This window comes from Pinus tabuliformis, chromosome 7 (assembly GCF_031772625.1).
Source record: "Pinus tabuliformis cultivar Carrire ecotype Pingquan chromosome 7, CPIR1, whole genome shotgun sequence".
Lineage (NCBI taxonomy): Eukaryota > Viridiplantae > Streptophyta > Pinopsida > Pinales > Pinaceae > Pinus > Pinus tabuliformis.
The window spans coordinates 2,017,549,748-2,017,573,205 of record NC_142293.1 but is presented as its reverse complement, the minus strand read 5'-3'; the positions used below and the strand labels follow the sequence as shown (position 1 = coordinate 2,017,573,205).

Sequence of the window (23,458 nt, the reverse complement as noted above, 5' to 3'; positions counted from 1 at the left end):
ACTAAAATAGGAATCCATCTGAAATGCTATTTCTAGAAAAGCTATTTTTAGCACTTTCACTTTTCATCCAATATAGCTAAGTTCAACACTGGATGAAACAACTATTTATAGCAGTGATGTTTTTAGCATTTTATATTTTTAGCATTTCTTGTTGCTATCTTCAACAATAAAAAGTAGTTCATTCTATTCGATACACACTATATAAAATTAATCTCTTAATTAAAGTCTAGCGTCTATACTAGTAGCTCAGTCTGTTCGATAGGCACTATATAAAATTAATCTTTTAATTAAAGTCAAGCATCTATACTACCACTAGTAGCTTGCAAAATAAAATTTACACATTAATCACATTCATTCACTTTATTGAAACCCCACTTTATCACATTAATCTATTCATTCACTAATGTTTAAAATAAGAAATAGTAAACTTCTTTTTATAGATTAATCTATACATCTAGTACTACTTAACCACACACACAAAACTTCTTTATATGCGAATAAAAAAAATAAGACTAACAATTTACAGTGATACTTCTCTCCTAAAAGTATAGTAAATAAAAGTCGATACAAAAGTTTCACTACCCAACCTCAAGATTGAATATTACACTCGGTCTTTCCCCTGAGCCTTTCCTCACACGATAGTTTTGGGAAATAATTTCCTCTAGAGGTGACCCATACCCCCATACCTGGGCCTCAGGACTCACTAGTCCAATCCAATATTGTACCCTTCTAAATCAGCCTAAAGTTCCATAGGTTTCCCTGATTAGCTCAAGAACCTCAGTTAAGCAATATTCTACTTTAAAAACAAGAATCGTAACAGCTTCCAATTTTTTCTTCTTTATTTTCCCCCTTCTAGGAAAAGGAGAAGGAAAAACATAACTAATTCTAATTGTGTTGGAAATTAATAAAAAATCATTTTCTTAAATTTTCTTTATTATTTATTTTTATTTACCATTCTTGGTTCACAACTGTGACCTACAAGTCATAACATCATTCTATGAGTCTTGGTTTTCGTACACTTAAATTAATTTAAAGTTTCAAGAAATAAACACAAATTACTAAGATATGTAAATTAAAAGTAATTGTTCCGTAAAACCATTATTCAAAGCATCAAGGTGTTACATCTTCCCCCTCTCCTGTGAAACACTGTCCTTGGTGTCTAATCCAATCCTCTGAATAATTTTGGTATGTTTTCTGCATGAATTTCTAATCTTCCTATGTGGCTTCCTCGGGGTTGAAGTGCTTCCATTACACTTTAACCTGGGTAATGGATCACCTCCATAGCGTTATTTCTCTCTACTTGAGAATGTGTTGAAGATCTACCGGGAACTCTCCATTCGGTTCGACCTGTTACAACAACCATATTGAGGTTAATCCACGAAAAGGAATAATAAAAATCATTATATCAAGATCAAATTAAATCCTTAAAGCATCACCTGAACATATTTCCAATGAATCACATGTCTACGGTCATACACATATCGTTTCAATAATGAGACATGAAAAAAAATTTGAGACAACATAAGTGAGGAGAATGCTAATATGTAAGCCATTGGTTCAATTATTTCTAATATCTGGAAGAGACAACATAAGTGAGGAGAATGCTTGGAGCATCTTGTCCATCTCAAGGTGATTTTCTTGGGATGGATTCACACATATACATGATTTCCCACTTCAAATTCATGGTATGTTCTCTAATTATCGGCATAATCTTTCCTTACAATTCGTTCCATTTACTCCAACATGTCTGGCTACAAAATTAATCTATTTTCGGGACTTTTCCAATAAGTAGGTGTGCTACACTTTCCTCCATAGAGCATTTTGAAGGGACTCATCTTTAAGGACTCATAATATCAATTTTTATATGAAAACTCTACCAAGTGCGGGTATTCCTCCCATTTGATAGGTTGTTGCATAACATACATCTCAAGCATATCCTTCAATACTTGGTTCACAATTTTAGTTTTCCCATTTTTGTGTGGATGGTATGCAGTAATGAACTAGATTTGAGTTCCCAAACCTGTAAATAGGACTTTCCAAAATGCAATGGTGAACTTTACATCTATATTTGATATAACTATCTTAGGAACACAATGCAATCAGAACACTTTTTTCATAAAAATGTTTGCAATTTGGATTGTCTTGAAGGTAGATTGTATCAGGATGAAATGAGTTTCTTTACTATGTTTATCCACAACCACCATGATTGAATAATTGTTCCTTCTATATATGGGTAATACGGTGATAAAATCAAGTGTAATTACCTCCCATTTCCACTTAGGTATGGATATCAATTGAAGAATACCAGTCAGATGTTGGTGTTCAGATTTAACTTGCTGACATTCTATACATTTTGACAAATATTTTGCAATTCCATGTGAATTCCACGCAAAAAATAATTATTTTTAATGGCTAAAAACATTTTTTGATATCCAATATGGGCATTGTAAGGGATTTTGTGAATTTTTTACAGAATTAATTTCCTGATAAAAATGCGGTTGGGAACATATACTATGTCCCTAAAAATTTACATTTGATCATTGTTTGTATCATAATCTAACTATTTCTTCTAGGTGTTAGCTTGTTCAGCTTGCTACCATAAAATTTGTACTCAGGATCCTGTTCGAAAGCTTTTTTAATTTTCTCCAAAATCTTAAATTCTATTTTATTATAGCATAGTTCATAAATATAATGTATTCTTCTGCTTAATGCGTCTTCTACAAAATTTTATATTCCTTTTAAATGGTTAATGTCAAATTCATATTCACTTAAGGAAGTCACTCCACATTGCTTGACATTGATTTAAATTAGGTTGTTTGAAATAACTTGTCAGACTACTATGATCTTTGAAAAGCTGAAATTTTGTGCCTAGAAGGTAATGTCTCCACATTTTCAGTGCATGGACTATGGCAGTTAATTCCATATTGTAGGAAGACTATCAATGCTTTTGTTGTTTTAGCTTTCATGAATCATATCCTATCACCTTCCCATCCTGTGTTAATACAACCCCAACTCCTTCCAAACATGCATCAGTTCAAACCACAAATTCCTTACTTGAGTCATCACTTTTTAATACAAGGGCAGTAGTTAATAGATGTTTTAATTATTCAAATATTTTTTGATACCTAATGGTCCACTTAAAAACTTTCCCTTTTTTGTGTAAGGAGGTGATGGGGTACATGATCAGAGAAAATATCTCTATAAAACAACAGTAATACACCGTCAACCCCATAAAATATCATATATTAGCTACATTTTTGGGCACTGGCCATTCCATAATAGTCTTGATCTTGTCAGGGTCAATTGCTATTCATTTCACTGAAATAATGCACCACAAGTACTGGATTTGATTATGAAAAAAGTCACATTTACTAACTTTTGCATCCAACTAATGATCGCATAGTGTTTGCAACATTATTTGAAGATGCTCCTTATGCTCTTCTAGAGTTTTTGAGTAAACCAATATATCATCTATAAATATCAACACAAATTTATCCAAGAAAGGATGAAAAATTCCATGCATCAAACTCATGAACGTAGTTGTTGCATTAGTCAGCCCAAAAGGTGAACGACAAATTCATAATGTCCATAACGAGTTCTAAAATCCATCTTACAAATGTCTTCATCCCTTACCCAAATTTGATGGTATCTCGACCATAAATTGATTTTGGAGAAGACTGATGCGCTCTTAAATTGATAAAAGAGATCATCGATTCGAGGAAGGGGGTATGCATTCTTAATAGTTAATTTATTAAGATGCCTATAATTGATTCACAATTGCAATGTGCCATCCTTCTTTCTCACAAATAAAACAGGATCTCCCCAGGCTGATACACTAACCATTTATCAAGCAACTCCTATAGTTTCATCTTAAGTTCGGTCAACTCAGGTACACTCATGTGATAAGGATCTCTGGAAACTGGTGCAGCTCTAGGAATTAATTCTAACGTGAAATTAATATCACTTTTTGGATGTAGCCCTGTTATATTTTTACGAAACACATATGTAAATTCCTTCAGTATAGGTATATTTTCTAGAATGGTGGTGTTATATTTCGAGTGAGAATACCCGACTTGAACTGCATAAACTGCACAATGTTTTCTCATGCACTTTCCCAATTGAGAGGAATTAATGGGACATATCTTCATGGGTTTTTTAACCACTTGGATATCTTTTTGGGATCTATCCTTAGTGAGGTAACTAATGGACTTTTTTTAACAGTTCACTATAGACCAATGCCCCTCCAATTAGTCCATCCAAAGCAGCCAATAATATGATCCTAAAGGAAGAGTATTGTTAATTTTAGGTATGTTCTATGCTAGAGAAATTTATTACAATTTCTATTCCAGATTAGCAATCAAATAAGCATAAAGTAAACTTCAGATAGAATATAAATATAAATCGCAGAAGACAAACCAAGACAAGAGGACACAAGATGTGGCGCTAGCCAGGGACAAACCCCACAATGTGGGGAAACCATTGATCGATTCTTCTTTTATGTTCTTCAAAGTTCAACAGAGAAAGTGACAGAGATAGTACATTTACAATATAAGTCAATCACTTTGACTTGTGATATTGACATGAGATCAATTGAAGACATATTTCTTCAACTGATTCTCTAAGGTGACTCGTTCACCTATCATAGTGCTGCATCTCGTCTATTTGTTGCACATTACCGTGTGACGCCTTGCTATATTGTCACATGTGTTTAACCTTGATGACTGAGCTACTATCATCTTCATGATGCTCATCATGCTGCATCTTCCATGGTCTTATTCATCATCAAGCTACCCATGCTCATGATCTCATTCATCATTATGCTGGCCATGCTCATATCATCATGCATCATTATGCTTCCCATGCTCATAGAATCATGCTACTTATTATGCTACCCATGATGTCATACATCATGCTGCCCATACTCATATCATCATGCATCATGATGCTGCCCATGCTCATATCATCATGCTGCTTATTATGTTGCCCATGATGTCATACATCATGCTCCCTTCCTTCGGAGATATATTCTCTGACTATTTCAGCAGTTCCTGGTAGCTTCAACTTTTTCGGTAGTTCCCATAGTTCCAATATTTCTGGATTTTCCAACTTTTCTAGATTTTCTGGCTTTTCCAGTAGTTCCGAATTTTTTGGCTTTTCCGGTTTTTCTGGCTTTTTTGGCAATTCCGGATTTTCCGACAGTTCTAGCTTTTCTAGCAGTTCTGGCTTTTCCGGCTTTCCTGGTGGTTCCTACTTTTCTAGCTTTTCCAGCTTTTTCGGCTATTCCGACTATTTTGTCTTTTCTGGCTTTTCTGGTACTTCCAACCTTTCCAACTTTTCCGGTAGTTTTGAATTTTCGGGCTTTTCTAGCTTTTCCTTAGGATCTTTCCTCCTACTAAGACCCAAAGACAAGTAGAGAGAGGAAGAGATCCAACTATGTGTAGAAATCACTTGAATTCCTCTTCTATTTACACTAAAACGTAGAGGTTGAATAGACATGACTGTTGGGCTTCTGAGCCTACATAAGTTGTTGGATGACTTGACAATTTGTCCATAATATAAATAAATTCATAACTTCATAAATACTTATCTGAATCAAATGATCTTTAGATCAATCCTACACCTCTCAATGAGAGTGTTCCAATAAAATTATCATCTATGATAAATAATATGACCCACATGGAGTTTGGCCCTAGTTTCCAATTTTAACACTCTCTCTCAACTAGGGAGAACTCCATTCACTGATCCATATGTCCAACTATACTATCTCTGCCATCAGTGCCCTACATTGCTCAGCTCAGCTCTGCTAGCTCTACTTAGCTCTACTGGCTCTGCTCTACTATGCTCTGTTGGCTCTGCTCTGCTCTGCTCAGCTCTATTGGCTCTGCTCTTATTTTCTCAGCTTTGCTGGATCTGCTCAGCTTTTCTTAGTTCTACTAGCTCAGCTCTGCTCTGCTCAGCTCTGCGAAATGATGAAGAAGAAGAATTGATCGAGAATGTGTCATACCATTCTCCATTGACCCGAAGTCAGTTTCAGAGTGTGTACCATTGGTCCCAAACTAGTCCTCAACTGACCCGAAGTTAGTGTCATAGTAGGTACAACTCCTACCAATGGTCCCAAACCAGTACTCTACTAAATCGAAGTCAGTCTCAGAGTATGTACCACTGGTCCTAAACCAGTCCTCAATTGACCCGAAGTTAGTGTCATAGTGGGTACAACTCATATCACTGGTCCCAGACTAGTATCATTGATCCCATATCAATCAAGGTCATCCCAGCATAAGGAGTATGGTAGATATAGTGATGCATCCATTGATACTACTATGGTCTCTATCCTCATTTCCCTACTCATTGATCGGATGAGAGGTGCTTCCCATGAGTGCCAAACTGCATGGGTAGGATGCCTCGACAGTAGAACTTAATCAATCCTATACTCACAGGAGAACTAATCATCCCACTACACAATCGCCATGGAGGACACATCATCTAGGCCTCACAGGAGAACTAATCATCTTGCTACACAATCGTCATGGAGAACACATCATCTAGACCACACAGGGGAACTAATCATCCTGCTACACAATCGTCATGGAGAACACATCATGTAGACCTCGCAAGAGAATTAATCATCCTAGTACACAATTGTAATAGAGAACACATCATCCAAACCTCATAGGAGAATTAATCATCTTGCTACACATTCATCATGGACAACACATCATCCAGACCTCACAATAGGATTAATCATCCTGCTACACAGGAGAGTGAATCATCCTGTCCCATAAGAAAGCGAATCATCTTGTCCCACAAGGGAGTGAATCATCTTGTTCACAGGAGAGTGAATCATCCTGTCCACAAGAGAGCGAATCATCATGTCCCACAAGAAAGCGAATCATCTTGTCCCACAAGAGAGTGAATCATCTTGTCCATAGGAGAGTGAATCATCATGTCCACAGGAGAGCGAATCATCTTGTCCTAGTGCACCAAGGGAGGGTGAGTCACCCTGTGGTCGTATGTTGCTCTAATAAGAACTGCATGCCCCAAAAGTTGTCAGAGTTCAATGTATGCAACATGCAGGACCCTTTTAAAAGGGTCTCTCGATGACTCCAAGTCATTCGGGAAAATAAAAAAATTGATCTTTCCCCGGGGCTCTAACAAAGTGTAGCAACCTGTACATCATCTCAGTGTGATGGAGCCTCCTTGCTCATCGACTTTCCATATCCCACATATGGCAGTATCTGATGTCTATCTGCTGGAGAAATCATTAAATATGAGATTCCTTAATAATCGAATCCCACTTCTGGTTGTCACAGAGAATCACAGCGGTATTCATCATGTGTACTCAGTAAAGAGTTTCCATAACCAGGGAACTTGATACGAGGTCATAGTCGTAGTTATGTATCTGGTCTCGGCGGTACTTATAAAAATTGATTTCTACTTCCCGCTCATCCATGATACCGAAGCAGAATCAAAAGAGAAACAACACTGAGAAGTGCTCTAGTGATGCTCCACACTGCCTGCCCAGTCAAAATTCGAATAATCATGCAGTTTTCGTATTTCTAACAGTGTATCTCAATCCATGAGAGATTATTCCCTGAAGATATATCAAAGGATTCTTGGCATCAATCCAGTGAGGCTCAACCAAATATGAGCTCACCATGCTAACTGCAAAACATATGTCCGGACAAAAGTTTACCAAGAACATCAACATGATTGAGTTTATGAAACTCAGAGGCATTTCCCAAATCTGGTCCAACGTCACTACCATATAGCTTTTGAAAGTTAATATCCTTGAGGTAGTCACAGGCTTGCAATATATCATTCCACATTCGGAATCTAACTCCCTCTTACTTCTGCAAATGAGAGGGTCTACACCTGTCAGAAATAGGTCGTCCTTATGAGGTTCCAGTATGAGAGGTCTATCATCCACAACCTTCGAGTAATGGTTCGTATCAGTTTCACTCCTAATGAATCATAGCTCCATCAACAACTATCAATCCTCTCATACTACATCTGGGGTGTTTTGCTTCAATCCATAGAGGGCTTTCTTCCACCTGTATTCATGAGATTCTCATTCATGAATCTCAAACTCCACGGCTTGTTCCAAACCTGTGGACCTACTACATGAGGGGAATGGTCCCCATGTAATATTATCCTTTGATACATCTCAGACATGTACCTTCATGCTATTTGTGAAGTTAGGCATCCCGGTCACCATTTGACTCATAGACCTCTGGTGTTGAGTCAATGGACATGGTCGCCAGTGGAATTAATACAACCTTGAACTCTAAAACATCTTTGAAAAATATTTTTTCAAACACGTACCTTTCCATCGATGAGTGCCAACCTGAAACCTTAAACTTCCATTTCCAAGATGGACACCAGGTTCTTCTTGTGATCAAGTACATAAAAGAGATTCTGGGGTTCCTTGCCTTCTTTGAAGAGTCGACCATTTCCTTGATGACCTGCATTACTTATCATTGCTCTGATCATTGAAGATTTCCTTCAAATGATTGTTATCTTCATCAAGAGATGTATCTCTGCTATTCAGACACTCCTTTTCATGATGGCCGAACTTATTGCAACCAAGGCATCTTCATTTCCTTCCACCCTTAGATTTGAACTTCCCAATGAAGTGATCTTCCACTGTGCCATTATGATAATATTCTCTGCTTCCACTTCACCCTTAGTGAACTTAGAAGAGAGATGTGGAACTCATTGATCCTTTTGTCTTGTCCCTGTTGTCTTTGGTAATTGCTCTTTCACTCTTGCTTGGGCATTGTCTTCACCTCAGCTCTGATACCATGTTAATTTTAGGTATGTTCAATGCTAGAGCAATTTATTTCAACTTCTTTTCCACATTAGCAATCACATCAGCATAAAGTAAACTGCAGATAGAATAAAAATATAAATCACAAAAGACAATCCAATTCAAGAGGACACAAGATGTGGCGCTAGCCAAGGACATATCCCACAATGTGGGGAAACTCTTGATCAATTCTTCTTTTACGTTCTTCAAAGTTCAGCAGAGAAAGTGAGAGAGATAGTACATTTACAATAGAAGTCAATCACTTTGACTTTTGATATCGCCGTGAGATCAGCTGAAGACATATTGCTTCAACTGATTCTCTAAGGTGACTCGTTCACCTATCATAGTGCTGCATCTCGTCTATATGCTCCACATTACCATGTGACACCTTGTTGTACTGTCACATGTGTTGAACCTTGATGACTGAGCTCCTCTCATCTTCATGCTGCTTGTCATGCTGCATCTTCCATGGCCTTATTCATCATCAAGTTGACCATGCTCATGATCTCATTCATCATTATGATGCCCATGCTCATATCATCATGCATCATTATGCTACCCATGGTCATATCATCATGCTACTTATTACGCTACCCATGATCTCATACATCATGCTACCCATACTCATATCATCATGCATCATTATGCTCCCCATGCTCATATCATCATGTTGCTTATTATGCTGCCCATGATCTCATACGTCATGTTGCCTTCCTTTGGAGATAGATGCTCCAGCTGTTTCGACAGTTCCATGTAGTTCCAACTTTTTTGGCAGTTTCGGCTCTTCCGGCAGTTCCGACAGTTTCAAAATTTGTGGCTTTTCTCGCAGTTCCAACTTTTCTGGCTATTCCAGATTTTTGGGCATTTTCAGCTTTTTTGGCTTTTCCCGATTTTCCAGCTTTTTTGGCTTTTCTGGCTTTTATAGCTTTTTCGGTAGTTCTAGCTTTTCCGGGTTTTCCAGCTTTTCCTTAAGATCTCTCCGCCTACTAAAACCCAAAGACAAGTAGAGAGAGGAAGAGATCCAAGTGTGTGTAGAAATGACTTGAAGTTCTCTTCTATTTATAAAAAAACATAGAGGTTGAATAGACATGACTGTTGGGCTTCTGAGCCTACATAAGTTGCTGGCCGACTTGACAATTTGTCCATAATATAAATAAATTCATAACTTCATAAATACTTATCGGAATCAGATGATCTTTAGATCAATCCTACACTTACCAATGAGAGGGATCTAATAAAAATATCAGCTGCCATAAATAATATCATCCACATGGAGTTTGGCCCTAGTTGCCTATTTTAACAAATATTCATTTCTATATTTATGTATTGACCCCCTACTTCAATGGAACAATTGGGAACCTTACCATTTACCCTCCTTTTAACTCATGTAGCTAGTTGTACCAGCTAGGGGTTTTTGAATTTAAAAGTTTGGAAACAAAATTTTTCTACTTCTTTGGGGTTGTCATAACTTAAGATTGCACCCAGATCTACTAAAATAGATGCAGGATGATTAGTTATCTTACCCTCCAGCTCTACCATAGTAGCTTGATAATCCGCTTGATGGTCTTCTAACACTGCATTGATCCTGGCATACAACTTGTGACCTCCCCGACTGTAGATGCTTCTTTCACATTAACAACCTATTTGGATTTCGTACGATGGGGGCAATTCTTGTAATAGTGGGGTTCTTCGCAGCCCCAATATTAAAAAGGGGGCTTCTATACATGGCTAGGTTATATCTTGATAGATTCTTCAATAGGCTTTGTTTCTACTTTCCATTTGTGTTTTTGCTAGTTTCTTCTTGACGCTTTATTTTATTAACTTCTCTCTACATTCTTAAAATTTACAGATTTGGTGCCTCTGAAATTCTAATAACTTTTCTACCCCTCCTTATGAGACCAATTCTTATTAGTGTCTCCTTTCTATTTCACCTATTGTAAGTACATTCGAGCTTTTCAGATTACTTCATATATGGTTTTAGTATTGTCAAATTCTATTCTTTCCTTCATAAATGTAGGCAAACTATAGAGGAAACATTGTACTTTATATTTTTCCTCCCAAAGATATGGAACATATCTTAACATGGAGGTAAATTTAGTCACATATGCATATATGGTTTGTTTCCCCAGTGTTAAATCATGAACTGATTTAGCCTTTTCATCATAGAATCACTCTGTTAGATATTTGTTTTTTAAGTGATTTGAAATTCATCCCAAGTCATGTTTTGTTCCTCGATCCCATGCACAGCCTTTACTTCCTCCCACCATAGGGTTCCTTTTCCCTGAAGCTGATAGATATCAAATATGGACTTAAGGTTACTATCATTTTGGTATATTCTTTAGCTTCACTGTCAAATGTTGGGGGCTTGATTTTTCTAAATCCCCCCTGTAGTTCTAGTTGATGTTTTTTATTTTTCCTTTCATCAGATACATTGCATGATTGATCTTCATTTTTAATTCTACCTCCAACAATCCCTTGAGCATGGCTTGCCACTGGAGTATCTTCATCTATGTGTTGATGTTGTTCATCACTTGTGGTTCTAGGGTCAGGACTGGGTTGAGAAGCTCGATGATTATGTTTTTTTGAAATACATTTTAAGATTCTCTCTCGTTCTTGTATTAACCTTTCATTGTATTTCCATAACTGAACCATTTCGACCTGTAGCTGCTGAATAGTTTCAAGTAGCATAGTGGTTTGTTTCTACTGTTCTGCACCCAACTTCACCCACATTCCTAACGTTGTTTCAGAATTTGGTATAGAATTGGAATCTATTTTTTTCCTTGGTGGAAAATGGCATCAAGCTCCTCTTGTCATCCTGATCTATTTACTCTCTCTCTCTCTCTCTCTCTCTCTCTCTCTAAACTTCAACACAACCCACCATTACTATACCTTCCCATTCAGGCCATAGTGTTGACAACCTGGCTCTAATACCACTTGTGACATGTACATCTACTTCTAAACTTCACCATAACTTCTCCATAAAAACAAAATAAATAAATAAATAAAAAATAAAATAAAATATTACTATCAACATATGAAATACATTCATAGCATCATAACGTATATTTTATTATGATAATTTGGGACTTCATTTATAGCATCATTATTTCATATTAAAACAAGTCCTTAGCTCATACTAATGCAATATTTTTATTAATTAAACACATCAAGTTTCAGTTTTGACAATAGTGACTTGGGTAACCCTCACTGTATAAGGATTTCATTGGACTCATTAGACATTATAATTAACATTGATATGCATAATGAACCTTGTAAACATATCTCCCCATCTTATCCAAAGTTGAGTGAGGTGTTAGCTCAGAATCTTCTCGAAGCAGGTGCTCACTGGTGTCTGTCGATTGATCTAACTCGTATGTGGACTTATCTCCACTATGGGATGAGAAAGGATGATCTAATGATAAGAAATTATTTGGGATTAGTTAGGGTAGCCAACCCTACCCCGATTCCTACTCAGTTCTCCTCATTCGCTTGATTTCCTGTGTGAGGTTGGGCTCTGCAACCTGCTCAATTCCACCTTCTCCTATGGCTAGAAGTTCCTTGGCCTCTTCCATGGCATGGTAAGTCATGTTCCCTTCTATATAGGATCTTCTATTAAACTCGCTTGATTTTTTTTCCCTCTTTTGAAGATTGATGAATGCACATAAAACCCTTTCACAAATTTGGGTTTCATCTTAGAGAAGAGTCGATGTGTTGTTAACTACAATGACTAAAGAATTTTGGGGTGTATACAAGGTTCATTAATCTCTTTTTTTTCAAATGTCTTCATATGTCATGTAAAGCCATCTTAAATTCAAAAATCTACATTTCCCTGAACTTCATCATTGAATTCCATTTGGGGTATCTAATTTCTTTATCGTTTAATGATGTAGGTTTTCCCTACGAAGGGGACACTGGTTTCAACACGGTGATGGGCCTCTAAATTAGACATAAATTAAGGCTAAAATTAAGAAGGCTTTGCATAAAAATAATCTTGTCGCTTAGTTGGAGACCAAGTGCCAAGCCTTGTAAACTGTTGTCCAAACTTTTAATTTCAAGGTCAACTTACTCAACCAGAGAGGACTACTAGGAATAGTGTCACGAGACGACAGGTTGATCAGTTTGGAGGAATATTATCAAAATCTTTATGCAATTGCAACCAATAAAGCTAGATTTGCAAGTATAAAGGGTCACCTTACAAGGAAGGAAATCTTAGAAGCTTTGGATTTTGATTTAATAATTAAGCATTAAATCAAACAAATCTTTGTTAATAAGCCTACTTTTGAAAAGTATACTGAGGTTGATGAAGTCTAAAAAAAATTGGTTAATCTTTCTATACAAGTGAATAGAGATGGGATCACTTATCTGAAATTATTGAGTAACTTTGATCACCAACTGACAGTAGCTAGGCAACACTTTTTGGGGACCAAAACATCAACAAATTCCTTAAAGATAGTACCAACATTCAACACTTTTAGAATTCCTATAGTTTTGCACTGTTTTTGTATTTTTCTTAAAAAGGTCTCTAGATGATCTTTCAATTTGTATAAAGAACTATTCCTTTGAGTTATTAAGGGTTGAACCCTTGGATGAGATTTCAAAGCAGAATTGTAATCAAGCTGAAGAATTTCTTCAAATTAATGAAAGGATTCTAGATTTGCCTCAAATGGTTTGTCTCCTCGTGAGTTTTTCTTATGTGTTCATTTCATTATGTTTTTCTTCATCTATTTAAGTCTTTATGTAGATATCTGGGTAAGATCAAACTAAATATCAGTTCATCTTAAATCCCGTGTGAAGCTATAAACAATCATTAGAGATTAGTTTATAAAACTGTATGTTAAAATAAGCTCCTCTATATCAATAAATTTTCACACCCATCTGCATTAGATTAAATATATTTTGTTGACTAGGGAAACATTGCTTACTTTCTTTCCTTCTTATAATCAATTAATATTCTATTTGAATATTTAGTAAGTTTTAATTCTTTAATATTCTTCTATTCACTCAATTAAAATCAATTAGATATTTTAGACAAATAAATAACCCTTTCATTCTATTTGGAAAGTGTTAAAGTTTAAGCACCTATTTTGAAACTGCTCATAACACTGGTCATCCAAAAAATTTAAAAGAAACAAAACGTTTTAGATGCTCTGGCATGATTAATTAACATAGAATCATCTCAGAGGACAACAGAAGGCATGGAAATTATTAAACCAGTAGAAGGTAAAACAACCTAGAATGTGGATGATGTGGAAGGAGGTATAGAGATTATAGTTTCATCCAATATAACCAATGGTACAATGTTTCATAATTTTGACATGTAGAGTGGGGAATGTGATACCAACATCGATGTTTCTGAGACAATTACTTTTCATATAGTTGATAGCAGGGACAATGCAAATGAATTGTATGAAGATCAAGGAACATGATGAAAACTATCAGAGAAGGATTCTCATATCCTAGTTGATTTGTTAGATACATTAGATGTAGCATGGATAGTTGAAGGACAACCAGTAAAATCTCAAGTTGTTCCTATGACATTACAAGCGTAGGAAGTTGGTTCTGTCACTTTGTCTATTGCTGACTTTTGCAGTGAACCAAGAGATGGAAAAAATATTCATTTAGTTCAACAAATTTCAATAGGAGATAGGATGATATCTAAATCTACCTTAAACATGCAAGATAAAGGTGGAATAAAGGTTCTTGAGGAAATCATCCCTCCCTCACCAGTGAAATCATTAAATATATTGAGAGAGTTTGGAAGTTGGATTGGGGTCAAACTTACCAAAACGTTACAACAAGAGTTTAGAAGAAAATTTATTGTGGTCTATTAGAGATGACTCTCTGAGAAGCTATAGTCCTATGTTTGTCTCATCATTTAGTGCTCTGGGTGGTAATGGAGTGGTTAAGCTTCTTTCAGTAACCGGTGTCAATGATGTGGTTATTGTTGTTTATGATGATGAGCCAACAAGCATAATAACTTATGCGCTAAGCTCACAAGAATATCAGGCTTGCTTATATTGCAAGGTGCCTTATAGTTAGAAACAAAATAAAATAGACAAGGATAATGAAAATTAATGAGAAAATTTATTTGGTATGGGTGGAGTTGTTTCAAATCCATGTTGGCCGTCAAATGGTTCCTTACTCGAGTAAAGGTATTTCCAAAGAGATAAGTTCGGGATTTGAGGATATTTACACATATGACTCCAAAGAGAATGGGGGTTCAGATTTATTACTATATACAAAATATATGCATGCAAAAATATCCTTTCCTGATGAGTGTCCTCTCAGAAAAGTTAATCACTTAGTAACCTATTATTATGCAAGACAGTTTGATTCCCTTATGAAAATGTGTTATCCAATAGAAATGGACTTTAGATTGTCACTAATTCACTGCAAGAAATGCAGACGTCAAGGAGGAAAGAGAAATCTATTTTTTGCAAAATACTTGGATGAAATATTTATTATTCGACAAATCACCAAGCTTTAGAGTCTTTTATGGAGTTTACCACAAAATATTGAAAATATCTGTCTAAGTCATTAAGTTCTGGAAGCCCCACATGTTTGTAAAAAATCGTTGGTATTTATTAGGTTGGATACCCATGAGTCATATTATTTTTTATTCTATATTTGACTATGTGTGTGCACGCTACATAATGTGATTATCTTTTAGATCACCATAAAGAATGTAATTGGTGGCAAAGAGATCAGGATGGAATTGATGGTAATGGAAAATATGTTCTTTGAAAGAAATGAAACATAGGTTTATGAACTCAAAGGTTCCAGTGGCTGCCGTTACAATTCAAATTCATCAGCAATCAACAAAGTTCTTCTAGACTAGAATATCTTAGATACCATGCCAACTTCTTTAATATTTCTACATTTTTTAGCTAGTTGGTTATCATGATTGTGTACAATGTGTGTTTGCAGTCAATTGATGTCATAACTTTTTTATTATTTGTTGGAGTTGATGAGGAGTGTTGTGAGCTCGTTTTAGATGTTATTGATTTTATGAGGCAGTATACATGGGACAAGAATCTAGAGACCTGGGCAAAAGCTTCTGATATTCTTGGTGGTCAAAAAATATATATAACCAATAGTTACATCTTGAAAGAAGTACAAGAAGCATTTGTGAAAGGCCATGTATACATACTTTTTGATGTTTCGAGATTAGTGGTATCCTGAATCTATCAACTCTTGTTTATTGTAGATTGACAAAAATGATAATCGTTCTTCAATTTTGACAAAAGAAGATAGTGGGGATCAAGATTCTTAGTACCTTACACCATGCAGACCATTATGCAGTCTACAAAGCCAACACAATAACCTTATTCACCATGTACATTTTGAAAAATTCCCTTGAAAAGGATGATGGGAATCATAGAAGCTGCTTGTCCCTAGGATTGGTCCAATTGATTATTTCCTTTGTATTAGATATTTGTATTCTTATTTCTCTTATTTCCAATAAGATTTAGGACTGTTGATATTGTAGGCAATCCAAAATTTGTGTAGATCATTATGATATAGTTCATATGTCTTATAGGTTTACATGTCACACATCAATTGTTCATGTAATGCTCTGTTTTGGTAACAATAGACTCATACAATTGCTTTGAAATAATTTTTCTCATATTTGATTTTCCATTTAAGGTAACTTTATTAACAATTTCAGTTTCTTCGGTTAGAGCATGTACCTATCATTGTTTCAAATATTAATACACTATTTTTTTTTTCGAATTTCAATACATGAAGTTTAGTTTACATTTTTGATAAATTCAACACTTCTTGCTATGATGTTTTTAATGCGGTGAAGTTTCCTAATGATTGCGACAATATTACTTTTGGAAAACTGAGCAGTCTTTACCAAAGGTATATGCTATTTATATCTCAATTTTATAATAAAAGAAAGCAACAAGTATTTACAGTCAAATATTTCATTCTTTGTGACCATCATTTACGTGAATAGGATGGGAGTTTCTTGATTTGAAATGTTTGGAGGAGCTCATTTTAAGTTCCTCATGTGGATCTAGCTATCAGTTGAAGTAAGATGTGCCCATCTTATTTTTCTTTTCCTCTTTAATTCTTTTGATAATTTATTTTGCTTGAATATTGTCTTTCATTGACTAGTCTGATTATTGTCAATGCTTTAATATTGAACTTGTTTTATGCCATGAATAAATTATTCTTGTTGATTTTAAAATGCATCTTTGACTTATTTTTTCCAACCAACTAAAGTTAGTGTATTAACACCATTTTATGAACTCAAAAGATTTCTAAATTCATCATTGCATGTGATATGATTTTGTTTCTCGTTGATGAGAAGTATCAAAATGTTTGATTTGATGTTTCTATCCTTTCAATGGTTTCTAGATCATATGTAAGTTTTAATTTCTTGTTTTTCTCCATTAAGGTATATTGGGCTTCAAAGTTTCACTTCTAATTGAGTATTCAACTAAACATATTGAGTATCTTATATGTAACTATTTTTCCCTTCATCCACTTTTCCTAACTTCCATAACCATTAGGTAGGGACTTTCAACTTCAATGCTATTTGGTTTGTTTATTAAAAGATTTTCCAAGAGTTTACAAAGTTTTATAATTTATTCGAAGTTGTAGAATTTACAATTTGTAAAGTTTCAAGGTCTAATTTTTTAAAGCCTAATTCTTTAAAGGGTGCTAGATCAATGGAAGAGCACCTTGTTTACAAGAAGGAGGTTGGTGGTTTGATTCCATCATGCACTAATATTCATATGGAATGGTGATGATCAATTTTTGGTGATAGAGCATTTTTTGACCATAACCAATGAGTTTATGGTGAGATTTTCTGACTCCCACCAAAAATAGTAAATGGTGACGGTCAACGAACACCACCATATATATACATCGATAATGAGGGCCATGAAAGGTCCATCACCATAAATAATCGTTGTTCATATAAAATGGTGATGGTCAATGAATGTCATGATATATATGCATCAATAGTGATGACCATGAAAGATCCATCAAAATAAATCATTGTTATTCGTATGAAATGGTGATGGTCACCATCCATCATTATAATCATTATTTGTGGCAGACCTTGAATGTCACCACAACACATATACATTTGGCGATGCCACCTTTGGTGACATTTAGATTTCTTAGTGATTGAGGTAAGCGCTATTACCATTGCTCGTATAAAAATGGTGATGGTCACTATCTGTCATTGTAAATCATTATCGTTGACGAACCTTGAATGTCACCAAAATGCTTATACTTTTGGTGACAAAGGCTCTTTTCACCATCACTGACGATTTTATGGTGACATTTTTTGACCCTCACCAATGACCATTTTTCTTGTAGTGTAGGTCTCTATTAATTAGGAAATTCCCTCAATTGGATTGTGGAATTACTTTAGGATGATCCTCTGATTGCATGCACCACCTGTAAGCATTGGAACAATATCCAAATGCTAGTACACTGCCTTGAAACCTCCACCTCAACTGGGAAACTTGAATTCTCTGGATGAAAGAATTATTTGGGCCTATTGACCAGTTAACTAGATGATCACCGAGTGTTATTGAAGGCACACTGCACAACTCAACCTTCCACTAGTTTCTCTAATAGTTAGAACTAGTTTAATTGACAATAACTTAATTTAACTTAATGTGATTTCTAGAAAGTAGCAATCACTCGTGCTTACATGAAATCAAGTATTCAAACTTGAATTAACTAAGCTAAGAGGGTGACATAATCCATGTCACTCAAGTTAAATAATCCAAGTTATCTACTGAAATGGAAATTCAGTTTTTCTCTACTTTGACCAAGGAAAATCAACGTAAGATCTTTCTTGCTACATTTTCAACAAACCCTCTCAGAACTAAAGGGATTATCAACTACTCTTATCTTACCTCTATGGAACTCAAATTTACCCTTTGACAAAGAATTTGTCAAAATATTTTCATCATGTTCCTTTGCTGGAATGTAATCTAGCAACATTATTTCCCTTTGCACACAATCTCATTGATGGTTATACCAGATATCTATATGCTTGGATTGATCATGGAAGACTAGATTTTCAGACAATTTGATGCAACTCTGATTATCACAATAGATCACAGTAGCATCCATCATCTAACCAAATAGTCCCACAATAATCTTTATCATCCATATCGCCTCACATGGTTCTTAAATGGAAGCCATGTATTCTACTTATATTGAGTTGAGTGCCACTGATATTTGTTTACTTTTGTACCAGGAAATCGCTGTGCACCCAACATCAAAATTTTCTCCTAATGTACTCATCTAGTATGATGAAATCCCCACTTAATATGCATCTATGAAGCCACCATAGTCCAAACTGGGTGGTGCCTCTAAGGTACCTTAGAATATGCTTAGTTCCCTCCAAAATAATTTGGTTGGATTAACAATAGCTTGACTAAGGCGATTGATTGCATAACACATATTTGGTTGGGTTTTCACAAGATACATTAGTGAACCCACGAGTTGCCGATAAATGGTAGCTTCCACTACTTCATCTGAGGTGACATCTTCTTTCCTCTAGATGGTTGGTAGATGTGTCTCCATGGGTTTGCTACTATCCATGTGGAACTTCTTCAATATCGCATTTGCATACTTTCCTTGAGAGACAAATAGTTGCCGATCTCCTTTCCATACTTCCAATCCGACAAAGTAGTGCATGAGTCCCATGTCCTTCATTTCAAATTCTCTTGCGAAGTTCTCCTTGCAAGATTTGATCAACTTATCATCACCCGTTAAATTCAAATCATCAACATATAAAGAAATAATCATCAACTTACCTTCTATGGAGATATGATAAAGGTTTGCATTTGCTTCAATTTTGGTGAAGTCCAAACCAGTGAGATAGTTTTCGATCCTGGTGTACCAAGCATGACGTGCTTGCTTGAGACCATACAATGCTCGCTTGATTTTGAACACATGTGATTCTTGATCAAAGGTTTCAAAACCTTGTGGTTTCTCTATGTACACATACTCCTTAATAACTCCATTAAGGAATATTGTTTTTACATCCATTTGGTAGATCTTCCATCCCATTTGTGTAGACAGTGCAAGAATTGATCTAATGGAGAAATACCTTGCTACAAGAGCAAAGATTTCCTCATAGTGAATTCCCTCAACTTGAGATATTAACCCCTTGGCTGCAAATTTGGCCTTATACTTCTTTATGCTTATGTATTCCACATTATTTACCTTGAATATACACATCAAACTCACAATTAATTTATCTTCTAGTATTGGGACTACATCTGATCTCAAATGGGGCACTAAAGGATTCTTGTCATGCTTACAAGAACCTCTCCCACTCCAAAGCTTATATATATTCCCCAGATCTATGCTTATGATTAATAATTATGGAATTAAGAAAATTGAAATAGGTGTATGCTTTTAGTTTGCCTTTAATTGACCAAATGCCTTAAGTTTATTTTCTTAAACTGATATGCATCATATAACAGTGAAACAGTGCAACAAATAAACATCGTACAACAATAACATAATTAGGAGTTCACTTAAACCTCTTGTGCTACGTCTCTGTGAGCTCTTGTCAACTCGACTTGGCTCTTTAGGGTTATGGCTTAAATTCTTTTACAAGTTCCACACTCAACTCCATAGGTTCACAACTGTACCTATGGGCTTAGAATACCATCTTACCCCTGACTATCCTTACTCTATAGATATATCTAGGTTTCTCGGGACTAGACTCCTTCAATTAGTGCTCTTAGCTATCTTGAGCTCTAGCTTGCACCAACTCCATCAGAATTATGTTAACTGTATTTGGAACTCCTTGTTCTATCTTCAACACACATCAGACATCAGCAATAGATTAATCATTTGATCTCTTTATTGTTCTCTAGCTCGATCTGCCCTCTAGCTCTCTGGCTCTGGCTCTCGGTTCTTGGCTCTCGGCTCTGGCTCTCAGCTCTTGGATCTCAACTCTTGGCTTTTGGCTCTCGGCTCTGGCTCTTTTCTCTTGGCCTTATGCATTATGCAACTCTGTTATGCTCAACTCTATGGGAAATCACACCTTTGCCATCGCCCCAACCTCTGGTGGCTTCTCGGCTTTCATGAGCTTCTAGTTTCGCGCAACCTCCAAGCGACCGTCCACTTCTAAGTCACCCCAACTCTGCAGATTGCCTCCTTTGGGCTTACACTCAACATTCAAGCATCTTTGAGCCTCTTGGGCTTCTTTGTGCTTCTCCTGAGCATAACTCTACCTCTTTATGTTAAGAGTGGTTCACTCAACCTCCAAGCGAATCTCAGCAACCTTTTTTAGCCCTCACAATTGAGCTCCCTATGCTTTTTGTAATACATCAGTTATAGTCACCTCCATAATTGAAGAATATTTGTTTCATTACAAGAATCTGTTTACAATTGGAAAGGAACCGGCGGGCATGGCCACCTGATCGTGTCACCTTCCTCTCATTGAAATAGAAAATTAATGGAAATACACAGGAAAACGAACGCAAAACACATCATGCACCTTAAGCCTGAACTTCAAATAATATGAAATCCTGTCTATAATCCTTACCATGTTCGTGCCTCGATCGCATATCACAATCGCATGTCGCATGGTGCATTGGCCCCTTTGTATCATCACGATTGGATTTACTGACCTCCAATAACTATGATCGGCACCTCATTGGCTATCAGCATTATCGCTATATCGCTTATCAACGTATCGCAAATCACATTGGTATGGATAAACCCAAATAGAACTCTAATCAATAGAAATATAAAGAAATACAATGAAAATCCGATGAAAAAACTTAATGGATCTCAAAGAAAAATGAACATGCATTTATAAACTTTCGGGTCTGTGCATATCACAAGTCGCGATGTCATGCCCCCTTTGTATTGTGCAATCTTGATCACCAATTTCCGATTTTTGATCACACTATCGACACATTGCATATCGCAATTGCAATGGCTTGGGGGTCTATACCACTTTCCATGGACTACTCTAATGTGATAATTATTGTTGATCGTCAATCTGCTTCATTGCAATCACAAATCGGCTAACCCGAGTTCCGATAACATATGGCAGTCTACCTCTGATGTGACATGTCAAAGATCGCAAATCGGGGAGTCTTCAACCTTCTATTTAAGTCCTCCCTTTGGAACCTTTCTGATGTGATATTTATATAAAACTCCGCCTTTGACCCTTTTCTTTATTTGACTTAGATTTACCAAGGATTTGCCCATTTAGCACCTTTTTACCTCTATATGAATTCTTTTAGACCTATATGTCTATCCAATATCCATTTTATATCACGCCTTCCAGCTAAAAATCTTTTGGACTCCAAAAGAATGATAAAATGATCTGAAAAGTAAATGAGAGTACCTCACTCTCTTCTTTCAGCCTCCATAAACTTGCCTTGCATAGTGCCTCTGAACCAAAGCCTTTGAACACTCCCTTCCTAGATGTGCTAGTCCTCCTGCGAAGAACTGTCTTCCTCCTTGACTTCCTGCAGAACTTTTGCTGAGAAGGTTACAGAAGGTAGTTTGAACTTCTCTTCCTTGATAATTGATCCAAGGTGGCTCAAACAAATGTGAAGTTATATCTTCTTCACAAAAAAATACATTTGTATCTGTTTGACATATTGTCAACAATAATAGAATTACAGACAATAGTTGGATGGCTTAAACTTTTGCTCCATCAAAAGAAATAGATTTTACATCTTGTGAACACCTCCATGTCTTTACATGTGCATACAAATGATTGACTAGATAAAAAGCCAACAAAACATGCCTTTAAGACAATTGACCCTTCAAGTCAAGCATGTAGAAAAGAACTTTAGGATTCTTTTTCAAAGATAAAACACTTCATCAGTATCTCCATCTTTGAGACCAAATCAACTTTTTTCAAGTCAACATTACATTACATGCATGATTAAAAACAAAGCAATCAACCCTTCAAGTTAATTACACACACATGTTCAAATACAAGGAAATCATCAACATCCATGTGTTCATGCACATCATTCTCATGCATGTATTTCATCCTTCAACTTTCGCTTAAGTACACTGTACTTTTGAAGATGAAATGAGCATAAGGTTACAGCAATAAAGTGAGTCTCCTACTCAAATTTTCCATTCACCTTCCTGGTAGAATCCTGTAACTTGCATTCCATTAACAAAGAAATTCAAATAGATGCATTGTATCAAATAGACATGCAATCTTTAATTGGATAAAAACTCTAACCATTTCTTACTAGTCCATTTCAAAGGTCCTTCCTTTGTATGCACATTAGCATCAACATGTGAATCATCTTGAAACACGTCATTTATGGAATATTTCTTTCCATTCTTTACACCTTCTTCAACTTTTGTGGAAGCATTGTTGGATTCAGGGTCCAATATTTTACAGCAATATGTCCTTTCTTATGGCAGTAAGTGCACCACATTTACATCTTCTTAATAGCATGATTTTCCATGTCCAGTGGACCTTTGGCTTTTTTCTTCCTTTCCTTCAAAATTTTCCTGTATGCAGCCATTCTCTTCCAACATCTAGAAACACTATGGTTAACCAAACCAAAAAAGGAACATGCAATTATTTTCCAATGCTTATATGGAAATTTATGATGCTTTACATAATCAAAAGGAATATGGTTAAAACCAGATTTATACCTTTCTCTT

At 35.9% G+C, this 23,458-nt stretch overlaps 1 pseudogene; it reads left to right on the top strand.

The window, feature by feature from the left end:
* The first annotated feature begins 15,053 nt into the window (after positions 1–15,053).
* LOC149256585 (1-phosphatidylinositol-3-phosphate 5-kinase FAB1A-like) lies at positions 15,054–16,079 on the top strand (annotated as a pseudogene).
* Positions 16,080–23,458: the final 7,379 nt, after the last annotated feature.